We start from the raw sequence: 26331 nt of genomic DNA, 5'->3' as shown, positions 1-26331 counted from the left end.
TAATGACATACAACAATAAGTGGAGGAATGTAGATTGTTAAGAAGAACTTGTGAGTGAGTACATGTAGATGAAGTCAAAGCTCAAAAGGACTCAGCAGTGGTATGAGCATTACACAGGTCTGCAGCACATCCTCCTTGCCTGCACTGGAATTACCTGTGTTTGAGTTAAAAAACACCCCACTTCCACTACTTGCACCACAGCTAAGCACGGTGAGCTTCCTGTAACAGGATTCCAGTGAGAAGGTTTATGAAGACAAGCATTCTCAGCTAAAGTCACTCTTACTGAATACTTAAAAAAAATTTAAGCCAGTGACAATCATCTCAAGCCAAGGTTCACACTGCCGGGTGACTAGCCCTGCCACAGCTATTCTTCCATACTACACTTACACACATGGAAAACAGAAAAAAGTTTTCAGTCACGCTGAGTGGTGACGTCATGTCACACAGCTCTGCGAATGTTTACAAGGTGCTGAAATGAGCAGAGGAGCTGGAGAAACCCATGGCTGCTGCATGGGGGCCCTCATTTGCAGGGAGCTAATCAGGGGCTCACAGCCGTGGGTTTGGCAGGTGCCTAATGTTGGCTATGGATCTAGATCTATTTCTAAGGTTTCCCACTCAAACTTTGGTCACTCTGTGGAAATACCTGTGGATTTTTTTAAAAGCTAACACTTGCTCCTTTTGAACCAGGTAACCTGGCTGACTTGAGGTTCTTAACATGGAAAACAGTTTTAGTGACTGCTCTGACCTCTGCAAGAAGAGTACTGAGTTGCAAGCGGTTATTTCATTTTCCACACGGATAAGGTTTATTTGAGAACTAATCCTTCTTTTATGCCTAAATTGGTATCTGAGTTTACTTTAAACCAAACTATCCATTTTCCCGTTTTCTTTCCTGAACCTAAAAATGAAAGGGAAGAGGATTCTCCATACAATGGATTTTCACAGACGATTCAAGTACTAGCTTGAACAGAACTAAATCTTTCAGATGTTTGGATCAGACATTCTTTTCTTGTTAAGGTAAAAAGGAACAACCTGTGACAAAACAGAATATTTCCAAATGGTTGTCTAAGGCTTTTACCTTTTGTTATAGTCACTATAACAAAACTATTCCAGGCAGGGTCAGGCCCTACTCTACACGAGCCTTGGCTTCATCTATGGCTTTTTGGAAAGGGTTGGATTCCAGAAGTATTCTAGAAGCTGTTACTTGGTCCTCTGTACACACTTTTACAAAGCACCGTAAGCTTAATTACTTCTCTAGGTCCAGTTCAGGCTTTGCTAGGAACATTTTAAAGGAGCTTCTGGACTCCGCTCCTTCCACCTCTCAAATGTAGTAAGCTAGGATAATCTACCCATATAGCTAAGGCTACTGCAGCAGTGATCAGTATGTTAAACATAGTGCAGTTGTGTAAGTAAACTCACCATAACAGTAGATGTTCAGATGATCACTGCTACAGTAACCGCTCCCTCCCTCCACCTCCTTTGATTTTTTGGTGTGTTTTTTATGCCAAGGTGTATAGATTTGTTTTTTGTTATTCCTAGTATTGTCCTTTCAGGTCCCAGCCTCTCTCTCTCTCTGTTCACAGGAAATCTGTGAAGGGCTTGGTGCCCAAACTTGTCCTTTAGTTACCTCAAGTCAAGCTGCCTGACAATTTGGATGAGTGGAAGGTGGCCTTAAGCTTTGGAAGCTGTCCGGCTATTATATCCCTGGCACGACATAACCTTTATAGCTAAGACTACTGTAGCAGTGAGCATTCAAATACCTACTGCTATGGTAAGTTTACTTACATAACTTTATTGCCTTGTGATCCATCCTGCCTCGAACTCTCCTACCTTTTCTTACAAGATGAAGTGAGTATCAGTGAATGACAGATTGACTGAATGAATGTCATGATAGTAAAAGTGTCATCATGCAATTCCATCTTAAAAGGATGATTTCATAGTCACTGTGTGAAAAGTCATTTTCTGACACGGTTGCGCAATGATGGTGTTGAAGGTCATGAAGTAGGGTCCTGTACATGCTACACTGAATATATGGGCTGTTAAACTTTGAAATGTGTTCATTTATTCAAATTATCAGAGAAATAATGGAAAAAAATGCCATTTTTGTCAGTAAATAGCTGGTTGCCAAGGAGTGAGAATGGTCTCTTTTGGGTTAATATTGGGTTGGGATTTCTGGATGGTAGGCCTACAATGAGAGGGTTAGGATGAAATCCGGAAGATGATGATGGACTGTTTCTTTTATTAAGATATATTATTTTATATCTGTAGTTGAGGGCTGCTGGTGAGATGCATTACTCAGTTACCCTAAATGTTTAATACCTAGGGATTGGTCATACCCAGTACTAGAACTATTTTGCAGAGAAAGCTGGCTAGGAGTGGTGAACAGTTTTGGATGAAGGTAATCCACTTGTAAATTGAGAAGAGAAAAAAAAAAGTGTTTCACTTTCTTTGAACTGCAGCTGGGATTCATTTAGCAGTATGAATATCTAATTAACAATGCCAAATAGGCTGGGTATTACAGCAAAATAGACTGTGATGCTGGGCTTCCCTACCTCTGGAAAGTCCATTATTTCCCCTGTAATTTGTAACCTGTAGAGCATTATTGCACTCAGGAAATGAACTGCCTGTTAAGCCAGCGGTTAAACTGTTTTGTATTTGTTTTACTATTAGAACACGTATTTTATATGTTTGATGTAAAATGGTTCTTACATCTAATATTTTAAAGTTGATGTAGGATATGTAATTTCTGTTTACCCATACACATGTGGCCACCAGTTCCACCCACTTTGTGTACAACTCAGATGTCTGGTTGTGATTAAATGAATAAGTAAGTAATACACAAATTGTTGAGTCTTTCGACTTTTCCCAGTTAGGGGTCACCACAGCGGAACTCCGGTCCACTAATGATTGGCAGTAGATTTTTACTTGCCGAGTTGCCGGCCCTGACGCACAACCTTCAACGAAGGTACGCCCATTCACGCACATCTCCACACAGAAGACGCTCTAGCTGAGAATCGAACAGGACAACATCTTACTGTGAGGTGACAATGCTACCGCAGCACCACCACCACCACAGTCTAAGTAATGCACAAAGTAATATATTTAAACTCATTGCTGTCAAGAGACACACAGTGTGAACTGTTACAACTTCCCTCCCATACATATATAATGTAACCCGTTTGCTGATTGATTACATCTTGGATGTCTTGACTGTGATAAAATGAATGAAACACATACACACACATACATACACACAGACTTGTAACTGTTGCTGCTGCTGCAAGTGTTCATCATTCACATTACCTTAGTGGCATGTTGGTTCTGTGCCTGCACATACCCACATTGGCAGCTTTTCAGAATCCCCTCCTCTGATTCCCTGTGACAGTGAATCAGCTAAGCTCTTCCCATCAGGGGAAGCCTAACCACTGTCATAGGTAATCAATTGTTCAGTCTTTTAGTGCCAATCATAGGATTCACATAGTTGAATCTCCTCAGCAGCATGTGTTGGAGGATTACAGCTCCCAGACTTGGATAAGATCCATCTGGGGGCTTCCTCAGTTATTATATACTTTTGATTTATTTCTATTTTATTTAAAAAGTTATCACACATATTTTTTTAATTTTGTTTTAATATAGTTGCTGTTTGCAACCTGGTCATCTATTCATACTTTTAAGAGCACTACAAACTGGATTCTTAAGTTCCAGAGCAGACTTTGTGAGAACCATTCTCCAGGGGCTCCTGGATCCATATCCGTCCTCCTCGCAGATAGGGTAATCTTTGTGAATCTACCTATATGCCACTGAGGCAGTATGAATGATGAACATAGTACAGTTGTGTAAGTTCTACTGACCTGTAACAGTAGATGTTTAAATTTCACTTTGCCTCAGTGGCTGCACCTACCCACCACCCCCATATTTTATTTATTGTTCAATGGTATCCAACCTTGTTGTGTTGTTGGTTGGCTTTGCTTATTTGTGTCAGTGTTCTTTGACTGTGAATTTGTTGGTTTCAGACAATTCTTCCTTCTGATCCTTCTTGTTTTTTCCTACTAAACACTAAAAAGCCTGAACAACTAACTTCCTGTGGCAGGGGTTAGGCTTCTCCTACTGGGAGGGGCTTCACCTATCCCCTGTCACAGGGAGTCAAAAGATTTGCTGATATTTCAGTCACATTTTTTAAAAATAGTTAATAACATGGATTAAATATCCCTTGAGTCAACAATAGTTTGCAGGGACAAGTACTGGATGTGAGTAGCAGACTGCAGTGAGTCTAAGTGAAGTTTTTTTCTTTATTATTATAAGTGAGATTCAACTTCTATGTAGGGTAAATGGTTAAGAGCTCCACTTTATTACTTTACTTTAGAAAATGCATTTTTGGTCAGCTGAGATGCACAAACTATTTAGTCCACCTGGATATAAATTATACATATTCTGGGACTGGGTACTCCCAGTGTGCATATTACTTTGCTGAGAATGATAATGTGTGGTGTTGATGAACTGCAGTGAATGAAGGCGTTTTTAATAGTGGAAGTTTACCATTCAGATACCCTGAATGTGATTGTGTTTAACCTTGTCTTAAAACATTAGCTCTGGAGTAGAGCACACGGGGTTTAGCAGGATATCATGTACTGTAATGGTCGAGGGTGGAGGACTATATTGGGTGGGAGGGGGAGATAATCTTTTACTCTGAGCCTGTAGAGTAGTTTTATTAGTACATATGACAGCTAATAAGTAGTAATACTAACTGATGTGTATGCAAGTAATCCAACATCAGAATGACTGACACATGCCAAAGCCATAAGCTGGCTTGTCTGTCTTGATGTTGTCTAATTACAGAATGTAGAAATGTAGAATGCCATCACTGACATTTTCTGTGATCTGACATTAGATTTGCTGCGCTATGAAAAGAGCTAAACCTGCCATTAGAAAATTACATGGTTTGGGAAGAGTTTCGAAGTGTACTGCTGTTGGGACATCCCTGTATATTTATTCTATCTGCTGCAAAATCAAACTGCTCAAAGGTTCTTTTTAACCTTGCAGCATTGGGAGACTATCGAAAAGCTTGGCCATGTCATCCAGTATTGGTGATAGATTAACAATGACCCCATTAAGTAGATTTCCCCATATATCCCATGTGAAAATAGTTTCACCCATCCAGTTTTGACCTCTTTTTTGAAAGTTGCCACTGCTGAATATGTAATGGGAAATTCTTCCAGGAGTCATGGCTACACTGGGTTAGGAACCTGTCATGTAAGCTGATATTGTTAATGTAATAGCATAGGTTTATGTTTCTAGAGTGGGTATTTGCGTTTCCATTTGTTTTTATTTAGGCGAACAAGATCGTAGTATAGTGGCCTGAACTGGAACTGTAGGAGAAAAATATGCTTTTTTCCCTTGTAGCTCTTGCTTTCTGCCAGTGCTAATGTGTGTGTGTGTGTGTGTGTGTATGTATATACATATATATATATATGTGTGTGTGTGTGTGTGTGTGTATGTATGTATGGATCTATGTTGAATGATCGACAATACAAAATATCGAACACATATAGTTGAAACCATATGATCGAATTTTATAATGTCGATCATACAACAAAACAAAAAAACCCCTAAAATAAATATATGCAGGGGGCAAGCCCCCCACACCCCCCGCTACTTAAATATACCAACTCCAAGATCGCACTACAGCGAGGAAAAGGGAAACCTCCCGTGTTCCACTCTGTTTGCCGATCTCCGTGCAGAATTTTGAAGTTTTAAAACTTTGATCATATGGTTTCCAACCATATGCAATTCGAAGTTTTAAGCTTCGACATTCTGCATGAGACCCATATGTATATATATATATATATATATATATATATATATATATATATATATATATATAGACACACACACACATGTATATGTATATATATATATATGTATATGTATATATATATATATATATATATATATGTACATATAAAATAATGTGTCTGTGTATATATCTCTATAAACAATATCATGGTGGTGTTATGAACATTCCTTTTGTCTCTAAATCATCCTGTTGCCTTCTGATTGGTGTGGCAATTGCTGTGTGTTTAAGACATGCTCTCACATTTACCAAAGTTAGTTTACTGTTCTCTTGACTTGAGTATTGTTGTGTCTGAAATGACATTACCAGCTGATAAATGGCAGTTGCTTTTAAAAAAATATATTCCTTTGGTAGTCAGAATTTCTGCAGTGTGGTGGAAACATGCAAACAGATATTGAAATAGTACTACAGAATGTGTGGTCAAACAAATTTAAGTGCGAGTAATTGCAGTGTTCCCTTAACTTGGGTGTTAATCAAATCTCTGTCTAGGTAAAGTCCAATTGTTATTCAGTTTTACAGTTCTCTTGTAGTTGTCTTGAAGCAGCACTGTTTGCAAATGTTGTAGCTAAATCATCTGGTGCCCTAGTGCCTCCTAAATCCATAGTTGAGGACCCCCCCCCACAAAAAAAAAACAATCTTCTTGAAGTTGAGGAACCAACAAAATAAACTCCTGTACTATGGAATATAGTTAAGAGTTCATGCAAGCTACTTGTTACAGTGCTACTATTATCCCACAACTTAGCAAATGAATGCTGGTACTGCACTAGAGTCCCTCCAGCAACTGCTGATCAAGCCTCCCTTATAACTTGCATCCAGGGCAGCCACCCCTTCTCCCTGCTCTAGTTATGGCTATGCATTTTGCTACTTCTAAACCAACTGTGCCCGTGTAGTCTGGTTGCATTTGGGATATTTTAGCAATGACACCTAGGTGTGTTCTGCAGCTGCATCCAAGCAGTTTATTTGCAATACTACACACAAAAATAAAAGAGGGCTTACCATTTCTAATATAGTACTAAAAGGAAGATAGTTTTAATTTGCTTCTATTGCATCTGATTAGGTGAATGGTGCTGATAGTGCATTAACATAGTGGATATTTGCATGGCAAAATGAATTGTGCTTAAATGAGGTCGGGATTTTATGCATTTCTTAAAGTTAATTATTTTGTAGGGAAATGGGATTCATTGCCTATTTGCTGTCAGATTAAAGTTATTTTCTTGTCTTTCTTGAAAAAGGCCATCTATCACTTAAAAGTACTTGGGAATGTCTCCGTGTGGGACAGAGGAATAGAGCCTTGATTGCAAACCAAGTGGCTAGGGCTTGATTAACACTGAAGAAACCAGGAAGGGAGTGGAAGGAGTGAAGAGGTGTTGCCCACTCACCTGTCTCGGGTGGAAGTGGGACGCATGCACTCAAGGGCATACAGGCTGGTGCAGTTTCCCTAATGGAGATTAGGGAAACCACTGCTGGAATTTTTTTGAGGGGAGGGCAGGGCTGCTTGGCAGAATGCCCGTTGTGGAAGTGAGGGTATGTCCTTCATGGTCAGCTTATTTGTACCTACAGTTATTGGTGCTATGGAGATAGGGCTGTAAAGGTAGAAAATCTTAAACCACCCTTGATGGCTGTCTGAATGATGGCCTTCCTTGGTTGTGTCACCCCGGTGATGGGAATCGAATGGCCTGATTGGGTGGGGGGTGGTGGCAGTCAACAGGCAAAATTAGCAAAGGGGGGGGAAGCTTGGGAAATCTTATTAGAATTAATGTACTTCCTGATTTGTAGAAGTCTCAGCAAAAGTTTAGTGCTGAGCAGTAGCTCTAGACCCAGAGCCATAACTAGGGAGCAGGGAAGGGGGCTGGCTGCCCCAAGTGCAAGCTGTTAAGGCAGCATGACCTATCAGCAATACTGATCATTTGAAAGTGCATTAGTGGCATTCCTGATGCCAGCTTTCAGTAATTCAGACAGCTGCAGATGTTTAAAGAATACATGTGTGTCAGTGCTTAGTCCTGTGTTAACTGTAGCAAACAGGTATTTCGTAAATTCAGAGAAATTATAAAGTTCCTTTTTTTTCCACTTTTCAACTTTGATTTTTTTGGGGGGGGTTAGGGTGCTTATTTACTTAGCTAGTGCTGTTTCTAGACTTCTCTTTGAGATGCTTTTGCACATGTACAGGAATGAGGACATTGAAGTGGACACCGTAGCATAGAGGGATCAAGCTCCCACTATGACCCAGGAGCCCTGGGGTTTGATTAGTGGTTTAGGTTTGTGAGGTACATGCAGAGAGGGATGGGCATCAATAGAGGGGAGTAGCCCCTGGACATTATAGGTGCATGCAGGTGGGTGGAACCAAGGTGTAGGTCATGAATGAAAAGAATCCCTCTGTGGAAGAAGACGGTGACACCCCCCCCCCCCCACGATGCCTTTGAGTTCTATGCCTGTCCCAGCCTTAGAATGGAGATAGTCTGGGGGCAGTAGGAGAGGCTTGTAGGTCCATCGATGGATGGGGGCAGTGCGGTAATCCAGAAAGAAAGAAACAAAAGGGGAATAAAAAAATGGAATAAGGGAGGTGAAGATTCACTTCATAATGAGGGAACCTCCCCTGTTAAATTTGTGTTAGTCAGAGACTGTTTCATATTATTGTGTACTAGTTGTCCACCTTATAGGATGATTGATTACGTTAGTACCCATGAGTTGAGGGATGTGTGATGCTGCTGTTAACTTGTTATAGTATAAACGGTAGGCAGCATTGGTTACTTATTCTACAATCTTGTCTTTACCTTGCAGCCTTCACTGAATATAAGTTTCTTCAGTGTACCTGATAGTTTAACAGATGTGGAAAAAGGCTGTGCCTAAGAATTGGTATGTTACTTTCTAGTGCTAGCCTGGCATAGCTGTAAGTTAGGGGATGCTGAACACATAATGAGTAATTCCATGTGCAGCCTAATAACTTCAACTGGTTATTTCAGCTATGCCCAGATGATCACATATTTGTTGAACACGCATTGCAATACAAGTATGGAAGAGAGGTTGCTGACATTTGAACTACTATTTGTAGGAGCTCTTGAAACTATATTTAGTATGTATCAGAAAGTGAAAGGCAGTACCTCCTTTCCTTTGTTCTCCCTGAAATAAGAGAGTCTAAACTTCTAAGGAGTCTAGTCCTTTATTGAATTATAGACTACCCCTTCAGCATAATCAGTTGCTTAACTAGCTACAGAGAATCATTATTTAAGCAATTATTCCAGTATGACATATTTTAATTTGTATATAAATATGTTATCCAGACAGGTCAGGCTTCTTATTATTGGTCATCAACAAATGACCAGACTGATGATTATTTTCTTTCCATTTCAAGATGGGATTTTATATAATCATCTGTTAATTTACATGGATCTGTACTGAGTGCAATTTTTGAAGGTTCTGTAAGGTGTTTGCTCCTTTACATTGTATACAGTTACTTATAATGATTTAATAGAACATATTTTGTTGTTTAATAAGCAGATTATTTAAGGGTAGTGGGCTGTGTTTTTAAGTCTTTCATATCATACAAGTGTAATATTATCAGCTAATTACTACAGACAAATCCAGGTCACCGTGATATTGATAGGGTACCATTTGTTACCAAGTTCATTAGGCAAAGATTGGTACAGTTTACACTGCAGGATGGGACAGTGGAATACCGCATTACCTACTGTGGGGGACTTTTGTTTGTGCTGTAGAGGTAGATGATAGGTCATTACTTTTATACTTTAATGAGTGATTGGACTGGTGAGTGGATGGGGCCACCATGAGGCTGACGGCAGGCTGGCTTGGCTCTTGGGCTAGGGCTATGTTCTAAATATTGCTCATACTTACATGTAAGTTAACACAAAAGTCACCATATCTTGGTTTAGAGTGATCCTAACTTTTACTCATGTTTGGATGCAAATCAACACAAAAATCATCACATCCTAGTTTAGAGTGGATGTTTTTATATGGCTTTAATAAATATGTATGTCTAATTATGGTCTTACATTCTAAATGCTTTTTTTCATTTCACATTATTGCTCAGAAATTCTTTCTTTCTCTACCAGTCGGCATACAATCTCAGTTTGCCAGATGAGGATTTAGCATTACTTTTCCAGTTTAATTACTGCTAACAAATGTTAGGGCCTTTTGTGCCATTTTGTTTTACCCCTCATACTTCCAGTCATCATTCCTGCAACCACTTTTTTTGTCTTGCTGAAGTCTTGTATTGTTTTCTTTTGCATACTGTGGTCTGCTATATTACAACTAGTATTTGTTATCCAGAAGAGTAAAAGGCAACATTCTAAATCTCTGAATGACAGATTGAGTTCATACAATATGATAACTGGCTGGATACTGTGAAGTTATAGTTGGATTTATTTTGTGAGTTTTGCAATTGATCATGAACAGAGATATGATGTGTGGTTATCTTCACTGTTATTTTTAAAATGAATTAGAATGTTGTAATTATTAGAGATCTTCACCGGTGTCTTTGAAGTAAATTAAAATGATAGAATTATTGTACACTATCAATTTAAAAATCTGATGACATAGTGATGAGTGTTGGGGGATCCTGTGGTTTTGCTGCTTTTTATATTAGTTTGATTGTTTATCAGTTTCCCAATCGTTATGTAGTTGGAGTACATGCATTTTAGAAGCTACTACATGTTGACTCTAGTTTTCCATGTTATCCTTTGCTGTGTGCTTAAATGAGTATTCAGTGCATTGTGAATCTGTCCCACCCACCTGCAGCAAATTACTTAGTGAGTGTTCACTGGATCATGAAGCAACCACCTCTGACAAATCTGCCAGTGCTTGTTCACGACATCATGGATTTATTTCACCAACTGCTTTAAATTATTAATTGTTCACTGCAAAGCTGTAGCAATTCTCAGACAACACAAGCATTTGGCACTCCCCTCATGCTCTTCATAAATTGTTAAACTTTTTTGAGGTGGTAATGAGTTATTAATGTGGTAACCCAATAACTCAATGCCACCTTTAAAAGGAGCAGTCTTTTACAGTCCATCTTTAATCAACTGTAGTCACTTGTAAGCAAAATGTAAGCTACCTTTAAAAATAGTTTGACAGTTTACAGGCTGTCATTAAGTGATTTCTCAGTGATTGCTTGTAAACTGGTATAGATTTTTTAAGATACCATGTACCAATCAACAATCCCTTTTACTGGGCACCTGGGACAATTGCCCCATCTGCCCCACCATTTTTAATGGCTCTGGTTAATTACATTGACAAAGTTTAAGCTACTTGCTGTAAATTACACAGGGAGAGCTGACTGTGCTGCAAGTTTTACAAATTACCCAGTAAATGTTCACAACGTTTGATTACAGCCACAGCTGCAGCATATGATTGTAAAAGTGAACATATTAAAGTAAAGTATTTTAGTTGAGATATCTGGCCCTCTGGGGTGCACAGTTAGAGCCTGAGCTTCCTGTGAGATTTTCTAACCACTATTGTTTGGGGATTTCCTATGTCATTTGTTTCACTATAGATCTTTCAATCACCGTGTTGTGATGTAGGGGTAGCATTTCAGTGTATATGTAGACAATGATTCACTACTTATTACACATCTTCAAAACACCTGAAAGCAACAAAAACATTTCATTTTCTAAGTAAACAAGATCTTCTAAGGAAAAAGGAAACAATAAATGAAATGTTTGTGTTGACCAGGTTGACCCTACTAAGCAGAACTATTTATAGATGAGACAAAGAAGAAAAGCTTAACATCAAAGATAAAACAGTAATACTGATTTGCAGTACACAATAACATTTTGAGGGAGAATTTTTTTTTTATTTGAAACTGTAGCAAAAGCGGGTCTTCATCACAAGGTCTCCCATATTCCCAGACTTAAACTTAGTGGCAGACAGGTTGAACAGGTCTGCATCAAACAATCACAGACATAGACTGGAATGTAAGGTTTTTCAAAGCTTGCGGCAAAGACAGGGATCCTCTGAAACGAGTACACTCACATCAAAGAAGACATTCTAGCTAAAGAAATTCAGTGCCAGACCAGCATGCAATGAGGTATGTGCCTTATTCATCCAGTACATCATCTTATCCATTTCCTTTGTCTCCCAAGTGTTGCAAACAATGCCAAATAAAGGTTGTTCAAATCCAAAAGAAATGAGTATGATTCTTCTTTATCTGAGCTCTGGGCAGACCAAATAACTAAGATAAAAAAAGAAAGAGTAGCTCCAGCCACAAGCACCCAGTGACCCAGAACCACAAGGGACTGAATGCAGTCAGTGAACCCTACAACCACTCCTGAGAAGTGGTGGATTAAAAAAGATCTACATTGATACCAACCATTGGCAAGCTTACCACAACTTAAAGATGAATGGAGGAAAATACAGATGTGATTCAGGGCCTCTCTATGACCTAGACAACTGTTGCTCCATCAGTGTTTCAGTTGAGTAAGGAAGAACCACACCACTACAGCTGCTACAACTCTACACCCCATTGGCTCAGGAAGCAAGTTATTGGTGCCCCCCAGTCCTGAACAAATTTACATTAGCAGTTTGGCTGCTTTCACACTGATAGTGTTTAAGGATCAGGTATCTGTAAAAAATGCCATATTTAATGTAGCACAACAGGAAACCAAGTACTAGAATAACTTGTATGAATGGAGAAGGTTTTACTTGGGGGTTTACGTTTGGGGTAATTCATCCACAGATGATGCAGAACCAACAGTGTTTCAGTATCTAGCATAACTCTTTTCACAGTGGACTGTTGCATGTCAGTGTTCACCATTCTGTCACTGCAACATGGCTCCTCTCAAACTCTCCTTTATTCATGCACTTCACAATGAGGCAAGTCTCTAAAAGTGGTCTTGCACCTCAGGAGTTGTAGAAAACCTGTGTCACCTCCATGGTGCCTTAATTTTTGGGTGGAGAATCGAACTCTACCTTCTAATGAGCCCAGTGCTTCTAAAGTAGTATCATTGCTATACTGAAAACTCTTGTTTTTGATGGCTAATACTCCACTATGAGAATCTTCAAACTGTCTCATTTAGGGAGCCATATGTAGTGTTTTAGCGAGAAATGGCAATCCTCTGAATTATACCTTCCTTCATGCCCAAGGTAGTATCAGAGTTTGCACTAAATCTTCTGTCACAACCAACGTAAAAGTGGAAAAATGGATGTGCACAGGTAGCTCGGATATTAGATACCAGACAGGAAATAATTTCAAGTAGTTGAGGCAGCTCTTTGTACCCCTCATGCCAGCAAGCAAACAGGCTTGCATCAAAGTAAATATTGTCCAAGTGGCTGGCTAATCAAGATTGGCTATGAATAACCGCACCATGATAAATCAAGACATGAAACATTGGAAATAAAATATCTAAAAATAAAATCTGACTTCCAAAAAATCAAGAGATGATTTTTGCCAAACAGCATAAAATAACTATATTTGCACCACCTCCCACTGTGGAGAATCTGTGTTAGACACTTAATCTCCATATGAGAAACAAGTAAATGTAACAGAAAATTCAGCTGTTCCTTTTCTCCAAGTCCCACTACCTAATAAAGCTCACTAAAAGGATACAAGGCATAAACAACATGTTATACATGGACTGACTCGAAGCCTTTTCATTATACATGATATTCTACAGACTGCTAAGAGGTGACCTGTGTATGGCATACAAGGCATTCTGTGAGCCATTACTGATGGATTTACTTTGCACATCAGCAAGTCAAATGGCGTCAGTACTATGTCTAGGGATCTAAATCTCTTCTGCAACATTGACAGAACAGTTTGGAGGAACATACATATTGCAGAGAATACTACTGCTCTGGAACAGACTCCTTATCCACATAAAACAAAGTTAATCTTTGCCCATATTCAAGCAACTTAGATCTGTGGATGGCAAACAATACTTACCCCAGGTCTGAATCCTATACTACTAATGGACAAAGGTAGCTCCTAAATACTTTAGCCCATGCAATGGGTCCCCTCCAACTGTCTATGGTATGATTCCAGTTAATCTTATTAGGGGTAAAATAATGTTATTGATCATGGGATGGGTAAGGTCACTCTATAGCCAAATAGTATAGGTTATGTTGAGCACAAAGAAGGAAACTAGCTTGACTTAAAATGGCCCACAAGGGCATCTAGCCTAGTACTTACCAATGAACCTATAAGAAAGCACAGGGTCTTCAACAAAATCGTGTCCAGTATACTGCAATATCAACAGCATAAATCATACAATATTAAAATTAGAATGTTTTGATACTTGATCAGCTATAGTGCTTCTGGCCAGCTGCAGAGAACAGACCGAGGAGTGGGTGAGTGAGACAGTGCTTCATACTGGGAGGAAACACCCCAGTGCATTGTCAGGGACCATGGAGTTGGTGTTTTTTTACCTCCAAGATATCTTTTAGACTTTTTCAAAAGCGACATTTCGGTAGAGGCCAACATAGGATTGAGAATGTGGAGGCTAGGTGGAGATGGTTATTGAAGTGTGAACTAAAATTGTCTACTACCATTTCATTTATGCCTTCAGTGGCGGATCAGGTACAATCTTTATTGTGTCAACTCTGAGCAGTGCTAGATATTATTTCTAAGGCTCCTGACAAAGTTGAAGGATCTTTTTTTTGACAAGGGTGAAAATTTTCATTTCATGATGAACCCTGGAAGATTTAATTTTGATTTTAGGACCTTTATTTAACTTTTTTGTATTAATTTTGAGGTATACAGTTTTACTTTTGTGCCTAATGGAGAGTATTTTTTTTTCCTTGCTGTAAAACTTGTTTATGATAGGGTTCCACCAAAGAGGTTGACTCATAAGTCTCAATTCGGATTTTGAGAAGAAACTAGAGCTTCTCTACAAATATGGATTTGTTTGCTTTTTGGTCCCAAAGGGGTATGGTTGTGTGCGTGTGGAGTGGGGGGTGCACTTGAACCTTCTCAGGTCATCATATAGTTGAAGGGAATTTGCCTTACAGAAATCTCTGAAAATGGTACAGTTTGGGCTAGTTCATATGATGAGGCACACTGAATGACAGTCACACTTAACTAAAGATGGTGTAATTATAGGTATAGACCATGATGTTATTGTTTGTAATCAAGTCCAGTGTATTTAATCATCTTGTAAGGGACTGTACAGTCTGATCAAGTGCGTTTGTATTGATGAGGTCTAGGAAGGCTTGGGCATATAGTGTAAGTATTCAGTTAACAGATCCCCAAGAATAATGTTTGATTCAGTAGTAAGGAACCTGAGCTTTTTTTAGGTATGCCTTGAGAGTTGTGGATGGCATAGAGGGAGTTCTGTAGTTGGCCAGGATGTAATAAGGGGTATTGTTGATAACTACTAGAATGTGAAGGAGTTCAAGGTCATTATCAATCTGTGTAAGCCGAGGGGAAGGTGTCATGAAGAAATAAGGACACATCACCACTATTCCTTATAAAGGCATCTTCAGTAGGGTATCTGAACAAATGAAGAGAATGAACTCTGTTCGAGAAGGTCTGTTTTCACTCCTATTTGGACCACCAGGGCCCTGCACCAGACTATGATGGGATCATTGTACGTTATCTGGTCCAGACATCTGCCTGGGAGGCATTACAGCAAAACATTTTCCTATGGGTATTTTTTTTTCTGTAGTAGTTGCAAGTCTTGTTAGTGGAAGAGACAACATTTCTTGTCATGCATATTGCACTTTTAGCTAGTCCATTATTAATGGCTGCAGGTTTACAGCTCTTGTCAGACTCAGACTCATCTGCTCACACTCCCATAGTAGTCAGTTGCAGTTACTGTGTTCACTCCAAGACCAGTTGGATAAACCATGGGGCTTTGTGAACCACTCCTACCCAAGGTTTCATAGGTTCATAGGTAGGTACTAGGCTATCGGCCCAAGGGCCTACGTAAGCCTAGCCAGCAAGGTTCCATAGCTTACGCCACCCAAGAAAGTTATTTTCCTTGTTCCACTGTCCAGCAGAGACACAGAAGTGATCCCCGAGGTGTATTTCCTAGATCACTAATTCTCCTATACCATTTTAAGGCTCAGGTAATCGGAAATAGAGCCAAAGAAACAAAAGGTTTAATCAATATCACCGCAACAGTGGTAATATAAGAGCAGTCATGCAGAGAGGTATGTCAGGATAATGTATAACATATATGAACATAATCAAAAGTAGATGTGATGCAAGAATTGATTTAGTGACACATGCAATAAGAGTACCTGTAGACTGTCATAGCATGATATTGTATTGTTTCTGTGGAGAAAATAACATACAAAGAACAAAGTATTTACAGTATGCACAATTGCTGGGCATGACATTTGAAAGAGAATAAAGCATTGGTCAAATGAAAGAAAGAAGGGAAAGGGAGACAGGAAAAAAAGGAAAATATAAAAAAAAAAAGTGTTGGTACCAGGAGAGACAAGGGGAAAGTGTAACCGTATCCTTCCCAGGAGATCTAAGCAGTACTACAAGTGTTTGGAGACATGTTTAATGGTAAAAGCCAGAGTGCACTCACTTGATGAAGTACCATTTAGACACAGGGTCTCAGTGACCAATCAAAAAGGTCCTTTGTAGCATGCTTGAGTTAATTAAGCAAACCTGTAGAGAGAAACTGCAGGAGATGCTGAATCCAGAAGTTCAGCAGATAATTTTGGTTTTAACATATATCATAACAAAATATACATTAGCAAATTGACATATTGTTTTATTTTTAATTCATAGTAATAGTATTCTTCCTGATACTTAGTCTTAAATGTTTGGGAAGCCAGCAAGTAGAAGGATCATTGGTGAGATATAGGGTGCCATCAGCTGATGTGCCCAACCACAGTGGCCCAAATTGAGCCCCACAACTGCTAAGGCTGGTCTCGTGCATTGGACCATGTTTCTCTAATGACTTCGATATTGATATTTTTTAAGGAGGGCAGTTCCTTATTGAGGCTTTGCTAGCATTGAATAATGCTACTTTTATACTGTTTTGATTGACTTTACCTAGGGCAATAAATGAAACAGATTCACAATGTTTAAAAAATTGCTATCTGGAATAGAGAAAGTCTTTGCCAATACAAAACAAAATCCTGAGAGAATAGGTGTAGGTTATCCCTGGCAAAGCAGGTAGGACTGTCAACCATTTCCCTTCAAGATAATATAACTTGGACCCCCACCAAATGACACCAGCAGCTAAGCCAGTTGTTGAAGTCAGTTATCTTTTGTTTATACTGAGGCATCATTCTTGGTGAAGGTAGGATGCTGCTTCTTGCCAGACTTGGATGTATATTCTGAGCTCCATCTATATAATCCAAAGATATGTGCCTCAAGATAAGCTATTCATACCCTGATGAAGAATGGCCACGTTGTAGATATACCAAGGGTGAAGAAACTTCAGTAGTCTAGACATCTGCCATATCCTGGCTCCTGAGAGGCAGCTCACCGTCACCCTCTCTTTGAAGTTGCCTTTTACCAGGATATTTCCTTATGTTTTGGCTGACTCGTCATGCTTTAAGGGCTCAGGTGGGCTAGCATAGTGAATCCACTAAGTCGAGTTTATGCGGAGTGGTGAGAAAGGTAAAGTATGTAAGGTTTCATTATGCTGCTGAAGAAGCTGAGGATTAGGCTTGTGCCTTGAAGGAAGGACAGCAAAGAAGCAAATTTATTGTGAAAAGAAATGATTAAGAGCTTTTGCCCCTCTCACATGGGATTTCCTCAGAATGAATATAAAACCCATGATGCATTTAAATAGCTAGTCAGTACACACAATTGGTAGCATGTAAACCAATAAAAATGTAAAGAATAGTCACATGCTATGTATTTATCAACTCATATCAGAGATAAATTGCTAATACCAATCAAAATACTAATTCAAAGGTAAACAAAATAATATATAAAACTTTAAGACACTGTTGTATATTTATTGTATTACAAATTTATATAAATTAAAAAGTATAACTGTACATATATAAAATTTAGGGAAGGATCTGCTGACAGTTTAACACCTCTAACAGGATGTTAAACCTGCCTTATAACCTATCAGCTCTTTCTTTTAGTGCTGGCATTAAAGAAACAGAATCATTCAATCCAGGTGGGAGATTGGCAGCCAATCTCAACTGACATTGTAATTCCCTTTTACACAGAAGGTTTTTGCAATCTCCCCCTCTTAAATCAATATTTAAAGATTCCAGTATACCAAAACTAAACCTAACAAACCCCTGACAAACTAGGGAATGTCTATATAGAGCATTAGTTTCTTTCTTATTATGGATGTCATAAATATTCTCATAAATTCTCCATCTTAATGCCCTTTCAGGTTTTCAGACATAGAATCCACTGTATGATTTACACTTGGCCAAATAAACTAACTTGTTGGTAAAGCAATTCCCTTTCTTAAAATTAATTTTTGTTTTCACTTGGTTTGCCAAGATAATGTTATGACTTTTAATGATATAAGGACATTGACTGCAACTTCTACAGAGTTTTTTACTGATACCAATGTTTAAATTTTTGCTGTTCTTGTTCTCCAAATGTTTTTAATATTACTACCCACTTTACTAATAAATACAGGCTTTTCCCCACCACAGTTTTCATGTCGTTGTTCATTCTGAATATATTCCAGTTTTTCTTATTCCTTATTTCCCCTGAAATAAGGCTGTGTTGAACAATACAGGCCTTTTCATAATTTGTGGATACAGATAGTGAATCAGGTTTCCTCTAATTTGTGGAATCCCACACCCAACCATGGTTTATACCTTTTTCCCCATTCGTTATATACACCATCTATAATGTCATCCACCATCTTCTTTGGGTAGTGCCTCTATAGGAACATATCCCCTAATTTAAATAATTCCTCTCTAACATCCTCAAAATGAGATGTCATATGGGCAATCTGTATTGCTTGTCCCTTAACCACTCTTTTTCTGTGACAGGGGATGACTGCTTGAGAAATGAAGGCAGGAATTACAACATGTACTTTTTCACTAAATATTTAATTTAAAACCTTCCTGAGTATGTGAGATGTTAGTATCCAAATAATGTACCATATTAGCACTAAATTCATGTGTAAATGTCAAAAATTCAGTAGTGCATTTCAGATATTCTATAAATCTAGATATGATTTCTATATAACCCTTCCATAAAATACAAATATCATCCAGGTACCGAATATATATTTTTGTATTGTTCCAAAAGTCACAATGGAAAACATATCTGAGTTCCCACCCCAAAAGCACAATATTGGCATAAGTGGGTGCGCAAGCTGCCCCCATAGCTACGCCTCTGATCTGTTGAAAATATTGGCCTTCAAAAAGAAGGTGGTAGTTCTCTTGAATCAAAGCCATCAATTCACAAACTAAACCAATTTGATTGTGGTTCAAAACCGAATAAGAAAAAAGGGTTTCTTCAAAATGTTCTAACCCTTCCATTTTGGGAATAGAGAAAAATAGATCCTTAACATCAATAGTTAAAAATTTTAAATCTTTGTACCAAATCTCCTTTTTAAGTGTCCTAAAAATTCCCAAGAATCTTTGATTAAATGGGGGGGGGTGGATTCTACTACATGCTTAACCATTTTGTCAACCAATGCTAGTGGGTGTGTTTTAGAAATACTAAATGCAACTATGGGTCTGAAAGCTGGCTCACTGATACTGCTGTGAACCTTAGGAATACCAAATATTGCCAAAACAATAGGATGGTGATTCATAAGGAACTCAAAAGTATCATAACTAATACACTGGTCAAGAACATATTCCTCTAAAAAGGAATTTAAGAGAGACTAAGCAATGTTAATTTGATTTTTGGAAACTTGAATGTAATGATCTTCATTAAATAAAAGGTTTTGCATGACATTAGAATAATCTAAATTAAACACAACTATCCCTTCACCTTTATCAGGTACCATAATGCACAAAGTATTGTCTTCCCTCGATCAGTGTACAAGTGTTTGTTCTTCCTTAGTTAAATTAACGTACAACTTTCTCCTTTCTATCCAACTTTTGTACACATCTTCCATTAATGCCATCTCAAACACACCAACTAAAGGATGGAGGGTAGGGTTAAAAACACTTTTTTCTTTAATGCTGTATGAGTATGATGACCACTATGGCTTTACCTCATCATTATTCTGGGAGAATAGTATACCAAAATTCAGTTTCTTAGTGTACATCTTAATATCCATCAAACTATTAGCTATATCAGATATTTTGGTAGGTACATTATTTGGAAAACAATGAGAAAAAGACTTTGGTTATAATTCTGTCAGTATAATTATAAATTTTGAAACTTTGATCAGGTTGATTCAGATGGTCACTAGTACTAGGTAATATTTGTTCACATCTCTCCCTTGTGTGACACATCCCCTCTGTGCTTGGGATGCATAACTGGGAGCCGTGTATTTTATCTCAAGGTTCAGGTTTGCTAGTCTCTCTGAGTGACGAAGCTGTGGAAAATCCTGTTAGTGTAATCCCTTCCCCTGATCATCATTTTCCATATAATCATGACTTGACACATCTACCCTCTTTCTGTTGTACATTTCTTTATAACCATTGTCTTTGTAGGGTCTAATGTCATGCAAAACCTTTTATTTAATGAAGATCATTACATTCAAGTTTCCAAAACTCAAATTAACATTTCTTACAGTCGCATAAATTCCTGCTTAGAAGAATATGTTCTTGACCAACGAATTAGTTATGATACTTTTGAGTTCCTTATGAATCACCATCCTACTGTTCTGGCAATAAATGGTATTCCTAAGGTTCACAACAGTATCACTGAGCCACCTTTCAGACCTATAGTTGCGGCTAGTAGTTCTAAAACACATCCCCACTAGCAATCTTGGTTGACAAAATGGGTAAGCATGTAGTAAAATCCACCCCCCATTTAATCAAGGATTCTTGGGAATTTTTAGGACACTTGAAAAAGGAGATTTGGTCCAAAGATTTAATATTTTTAACTATTGATGTTAAGGATCTCTTTTCCTGTATTTCCAAAATGGAAGGGTTAGAACTTTTTGAAGAAACCCTTTTTTCTTATCCGGTTTTGAATCATGATCAGATTGGTTTAGTTTGTGAATTGATGTCTTTGGTTCTAGAGAACGGCTACCTTTTTTTGAAGGCCCATATTTTCAACAGGTCAGAGGCGTAGTTATGAGGGTAGCTTGTGCCCTCACTTGCACCAATATTGTGCTTTTGGCGTGGGAACTCAGACATGTTTTCTGTTGTGACTTTTGGAACAATATGAAAATATATATTATGTACCTTGATGATATTTTTATTTTATGGAAGGGTAGCATAGAAATCATAACGAGATTTACAGAATATCTGAACAGCACTAATGACATTATAGATGGCGTATATAACAAATGGAAAAAAAGGTATAAACCACTGTTGGGTGTGGGATTCCACAAATTAGAGAAACCTGATTCACTATCTGTATCCATACATTATGAAACGGCCTGTATTGTTCAACATAGCCCTATTTCGAGGGAAATAAGGAATATTATTAAGAAAAACTGGAATATATTCAGAGTGAACAATGATGTGAAAACTGTGATGGGGAGAAAGCCTGTATTTATTAGTAAAGTGGGTAGTAATATTAAAAAAAACTTTTGGAGAACAAGAACAACAAAAATTTAAATCCTGGTGTCAGTACAAAACCCTATGGAAGTTGCAGTCAATGTTCTTATATCATTTAAAGCCATAACATTATCTTGGTAAACCAAATGAAAACAAAAACATTATTTTAAGAAAGGGAATTGCTTTACCAACAGGTTAGTTTATTTGGCTAAGTGTGAATCATGCAGTGGATTCTATGTCAGAAAAAAAATGAAAGGGCATTAAGAAGCAGAATGTATGAGCATATTTATGACATCCATAATAAGAAAGAAACTAATGCTCTATATAGACATTCCCTAGCTTGCCAGGGGTTTGTTAGATTTAGTTTTGGTATACTGGAATCTTGAAATATTGATTTAAGAGGGGGAGATTGCAAAAAAATTTTGTGTAAAAGGGAATTACAATGGCAGCTGAGACTGGCTGCCAATCTCCCACCTGGATTGAATTATTCTGTTTCTTTAATACCATCCCTAAAAGAAAGAGCTGATAGGTTATAAGGCAGGTTTAACATCCTGTTAGAGGTATTAAACTGTCAGCAGATCCTTCCCTAAATGTTATATATGTACATTTATACTTTTTTAATTGATATAAATTTGTGATACAATAAATATACAATAGTGTCTTAAAGTTTTATATATTATTTTGTTTACTTTTTAATTAGTATTTTGATTGGTATTAGCAATTTATTTCTGATATGATTTGAGAAATACATAGCATGTGACTATTCTTTTCATTGGTTTACATGTTGTCAGTAGTGTGTACTGACTAGCTATTTAAATGTATCCTGGATTTTATATGCATTCTGATGAAGTCCCCCTGCAAGAGGGATGAAAGTGCTTAATCATTTCTTTTCACAATAAGTTTATTTTCTTTGTTGTCCTTCCATTGCTGTGTGTATTTTTGTTTATTAGTTTTGGTCGGCTAATGCACTGCACCTTTTTGTGGTTTTGTGCCTTGAAGGCCTTTTAGGGTTGGGAAGATACTTAAGTACCACACAGTATTTAATTGTGCAGCACGTGGGTGTAGGAACTGACAAATTCATGGCTACTCCAAATATGTTTTGTTGAGAGTTTAGCATCCAGGTTAAAGAAGTATTTATACCTGTCACATGTGGTCTGCAGAGAAGGTAGAGGTAAATGATTGTCAGTGAGCATTAAGCAATTAGAGCACTGCTTAAAGCACTTAATCCTAATAGACTGGTAGCATAGGGTGAGAGGGTAGCTCCCATGATCTCAGAATAAGGTGACTTGATGGCATGATGGTATACAGTGGATATAAAAAGTGTACACACCCCTGTTAAAATGCCAGGTTTTTGTGATATAAAAAAATGAGACCACAATAAATAATTTCAAAACTTTTCCCACTTTTAATGTGACCTATATATAACCTGTACAATTAAATTGAAAAACAAGCAAATCTGTTGGTGGAAAAAGTATAAAAAATAAAAAAACGTACAATAATCTGGTTACACAAGTGTGCACACCCTTAATCTAATATTTTGTTGAAGCACATTTTGATTTAATTACAGCATTCAGTCTTCTTGGGTGTACACCTGCCATCAATTAAAGAGATTCTGATTAACCCCAAATAAAGTTCAGCTGTCCTAGTAGGATTTTTGTGATATTTACTCAGTTGCCAGCTACAGCAAAAGCCATGGTTCACAGAGAGCTTACAAAGCATCAAAGAGATCTCATTGTTGAAAGGTATCAGTCAGGAGAAGGGTACAAAAAAACTTTCCACAGCATTGAATATACCATGGCACACAGTGAAGACAATCATCAAAAAGTGGAGAAAATATGGGACAACAATGATGTTGCAAAGAACTGGATGTCCCTCCAAAATTGATGAAAAGACAAGATTAAAACTGGTCAGAGAAGCTGCCAAGAGACATACAGCAACACTGAAGGAGCTGCAGGAATGTCTGGCAAGTACTGGTTGTGTACTACAAGTAACAACAATCTCCTGTATTTTCCATGACTGGGCTGTGGGGTAGGGTTGCAAGACAGTAGTCTTTTCTTACACAGAAAAACATCCAGGCCTGGCTAAAATTTGCAAAACAATACATCAGGTCTCCCAAAAGCATGGGGGAAAATGTGTCATGGTCTGATGAGACTAAGGTTGAACTTTTTGGCCACAATTCCAAAAGGTACGTTTGGTGCAAAAACAAGACTTTGCATCTCCAAAAGAACACCATTTTCACAGTGAAGCATGGTGGTGGCAGTATCCTGCTTTGGGGTTACTTTTCTTCTGCTTGAACAGGGGCTTTAGTAAAGGTGGAGGGAATTATGAACAGTTCCAAATACCAGTCACTTTTAACCCAAAACCTTCAGGCGTCTGCTAGAAAGCTGAAGATGAAGAGGACTTTCACCTTTCAACACTACAATGACCCCAAGCATACATGCAAATCAACAAAAGAATGGCTTCACCAAAAGAAAATTAAAGTCTTGGAATGGCCCAGCCAGAGCCCAGACCTAAATCCAATAGAAAATTTGTGGGGTGACCTGAAGAGGGCTGTGCACAAGAGATGACCTCGTGATCTGACAGATTTGGAGTGCTTTAGCAAGGAAAAGTGGGCAAATATTGCCAAGTCAAGATGTGCCATGCTGATAGACTCCTACCCAAGAAGACTGAATGCTGTAATTAAATCAAAAGGTGCTTCAACAAAATATTAGTTTAAGGGTGTGCACACTTATGCAACCAGATTATTGTAAGTTTTTTATTTTTTATATTTTTTCCCCTAACAGATTTGTTTGTTTTTCAATTGTATTGCACAGGTAATAGGTCACATTAAAGCTGGGATAAGTTTTGAAATGATTTATTGTGGTATAATTTTTTTTTATATCACAAAAACCTGGCATTTTAACAGGGGTGTGTACACTTTTTATATCCACTATATACTGGGATGAGTAGAGTGTGTTATCTGTATATAGAAAAGGAGTTAATATGTTGAACTTAATGAAGGTAAAAGTTTTAATCAAATCATTCCTTCTATCAGTAAGGCACTTGTTTGTACTGCCCATTTTAATGTGAGGAAGGATTGTTATGCTGAAAGGAAGGGTCTTGATGTAGAAAAGTAATGCTTTACTGGGGTAATGAAAGTTGCAACTTTATACAAGAATTTGCCCTTCAACAGCTTGTGAAGCACTGATTGAGTAACAATGCAGTTTCAAATCACAATTGCAGGTAATGTGTAGGGAGAATAAAACTGTGAGTGTAATGCTATAGTCTCAGTTTAGTTCATTGACTTGCTTGTATGGATTGCATTGTGCCCCACTGCAGCACAGTGCACAGATCAGTGCAACCCAGCCTAACAGAGCACATTGGTATACAAAGTACAGCAGTTTACAGCAAACAGGAAAAAGAAATAAGCCATTCAGAAAACAACTTAGCATAAAGCCATCAGTGATCAAACATCTGGAACAACTGCAATATCACGTTCTCCACAACATACTACTAAAGCAGTGATCCAAATGGTTTTAAACACTGGCTACAGTAAGCTTTTTCCAAAACTAGCTAAGTAGTAAAACAATTTCTCATATGAAAAGTAACAATAACATATGCACTTCCTTTGTACTGAGTCATATCTGGTGAATTTAAGTCAAAATTAGTTGTTGCAGTGATCAGTTGCGCAACCCAACCAAAGTGCACTGGTGTACAAAGTGAAGCAGTTTAACACTAATAGGAAAAAGCAAGTAGCCAGTCAGAAAACAATTAATTACAAAGCCAGCAGTGACTGAACACCTGGAACAGCAGCAGTATTACCTTCTCTGTAAAATACTACTACAGCAGTGTTCTGAGAGACCTCAAAACACTAGGCATAGTAAGCTGTCCAAAATTAACAAAGCAAATTAATGTTTCATATGAAAAACAACAAAATGTGCACTTCCATCATCTTGTAGGAAATACTATAGAGTCATACCTGGTGCTAGTGAGAATGGGATGAAAATTAACTCCCCTTGTAGGCATGGGTACTGACTTGTTGAGGGAGTTGGCATTAGTAAAGTGAAGGAGCTGTTGTGCATATTTATTGATGTCCTTATATTCACTACTGCAGTGTTCTTTACATTTGGAATTCCCTGCCATGGAAGCCTGATAGCCAGCATACCAAAGCCTACTGTTGCTTTAAGGTATGCCGAACATCACACATACACTGGTCATGTAGCATAGAGCATAAACGTGTGACATCTGGATGTACCATCCTCAGAACTTCTTTGCCACCAGTCCAAACACAACTCCAGATCATTAGTCTGAATGTCTGTGTCATTTTCGCCAGTTTGAATGCAGTTTTCATTCCAGCATCTTAATGCCTACATCTTCTTGCTGGTTTTGAGCCATTGCAGATAAGTACCCCATTGAGGTTTTACTTTTTCTTAGCTTTTTTGTTGCTCGGGGGGTTGATGTCATCCAGGAAGGGTAAATGCCAGTGCGGGAGACAGATTCCCAATAAAGACTGGCACAATAAGTGTCTTTTTGCCTAGCAGCTTTTACGACCGTACGACCTGTTCAATTTGTCAGGCTTTCATACCAGCAACCCTTCATAATAGGAATTCTTCCCATTCTTGGTATCTTGAAAACCAGCACCTTAAGCTTCTCACTAAAAATACAATGGAAGGAACTTCCCACCCCGCGGGTCAGCCATTAGAGAAGAAGAAGGTTAAAAAGTTTAGACCGGAATCTTCTACTGTCCAGCCTCTGCTGGGTGTTTCTACCAAAGTCAGTAAGAACCTGGAGGCTTTGTTGTTGGATTCCTCTGCCATGATTGGGTTGGAGGCTGGTGAGGAACTGGCTTGCAGCATGTCCGTTAAGGCTTTGCAAGCATCCAATTTTGGATGTTCAGGGGAAATCATGACTGATTATTTCTGAGGGGCCTAGGGGTGTTCTGCAGATTTTAGTTAGGGAAGAAGTTACTA

General features: G+C 38.2%; 1 protein-coding gene across 1 annotated transcript in view; it reads left to right on the top strand.

The window, feature by feature from the left end:
• LOC122788668 (neurotrypsin-like) overlaps positions 1-26331 on the top strand; it is a 557316-nt gene that overhangs the window by 406383 nt on the left and 124602 nt on the right. The gene's annotated exons all lie outside the window — the stretch shown is intronic.

The sequence above is a fragment of the Protopterus annectens genome, chromosome 14.part0, assembly GCF_019279795.1.
Source record: "Protopterus annectens isolate FY-2018-M chromosome 14.part0, PAN1.0, whole genome shotgun sequence".
Taxonomy (NCBI): Eukaryota; Metazoa; Chordata; order Ceratodontiformes; family Protopteridae; genus Protopterus; species Protopterus annectens.
The sequence above is the reverse complement of the archived record's forward strand: the minus strand, read 5'-3'. Positions and strand labels throughout refer to the sequence as shown.